Below are 1,494 nucleotides of genomic sequence, written 5' to 3'. Positions count from 1 at the left end.
CTTTCTAAAAGTATGGTTGCCGTAACCCCCCTGGAGCAGGACGCTAGCATATCACCCGGTGACCTGGATTCACCCCGACGGGTCACGGGTCACGGGTCGCTGCTGCTTCATATCTCGCTACATTTTTTTTTTTCCTTGGGTTTGGGTATGGGTTTGTGATTATTGCTCGGCGCTTTATTCTGTGAGGGGGTTATGTGCGTTGGGAGGGGGGGGGGTACGTGTGTTTGTTTGTTTGTGTGTGTGTTCGTTGTGTGTGTGTGTGTGTGTGTGTGTGTGTGTGTTCGTGTGTGTGTGTGAGTGTGTGTATTCGTATGTGTTCGTGTATGTCTTTAGGTGTGCATATCTCCCTATATCTACAAAGCACAGCAAACACAAATCCACGAGCTTATGATAAGAAACAAACCCCTCACCCCCATAAACAAAAAAAATACGAAATTTCACACTACATCGAGATGCATCGACGAATTCTTATTGCATTTTACAACCGTGCTATTTCCTTCCACGCTTCCCCACCGTCGCCGCTCTCCGCCCAGGTTGCACCAGGTAGGGAGGGAGGGAGGGGCGGCTGTGCAGATATTTGCGAGTGTAAAGTTTCGCAACAGTATATTCTGCGAGCGAAACAAGTGCAGGAAGTGCTGGGAGTGTAGCCACGTGTAACTGTAGTGTTGAGGTCTTCTGTTCGTCCCCCTTTGTCGCCGCCCTCGTCCACGCCTTCTCTTGCGCTTTATTTTTGCACTTTCTTTGCCTCTGGTTTCCCTTATACTTTTTCGTTCTTTTTTTTCGTATCTCTCTGTGTCTTTGTTTCTGTTTGTTTGTTTGTCTATCTGTGTCTGTCTGTCTTTCTCTCTCTCTCTCTCTCTCTCTCTCTCTCTCTCTCTCTCTCTCTCTCTCTCTCTCTCTCTCTCTCTCTCTCTCTCTCTCTCTCTCTGTGTGTGTGTGTGTGTGTGTATGTGTGTGTGCGTGTGTGTTTGTCTGTCTCTCTCAATATACTTTGAACATGTACATATTTTTTCTCTTCTCATTTCATATTCGGATTTGGTTTTCCCTTCTTTTTCCTTATTCCAATTTTTTCCTTATTCCAAATTTTTCTTTCCCTTTTTCCTCACCTTTTTTCATCTGCCGTTCCCTCATTTCCTCATAACCATTTCCTCAGTTCCTCCCCCATTTCCTCTTTTCTCTTCATTCTCTTTCCTCTCTTTATTTTCTCTCTCCTTTCCTTAATTCCTCATCCCATTTACCCTCTGGACAAAGAAAGAACTAAGAAAAAAAAAACAAATAAGAAGCGTGAGGTGAGCAGCGCGAACACGTAAAAAATATATGAGGATCTACACATGCGAAACACAATCCATTACGCATGTCTCCTCATAAATCTAGTATAGACATCCTCATAAATCTATTACGAAGGTCCTCATAACTCCTGCTGTCATAGAATTCACTCCCAAGCGTCGGTTCGAACTGCTCGGCATAATCTCGAGCGGTCGGCCTCAGAACACA

The sequence above is a fragment of the Penaeus monodon genome, chromosome 8, assembly GCF_015228065.2.
Source record: "Penaeus monodon isolate SGIC_2016 chromosome 8, NSTDA_Pmon_1, whole genome shotgun sequence".
Lineage (NCBI taxonomy): Eukaryota > Metazoa > Arthropoda > Malacostraca > Decapoda > Penaeidae > Penaeus > Penaeus monodon.
Note: the sequence above shows the minus strand (reverse complement) of the source record.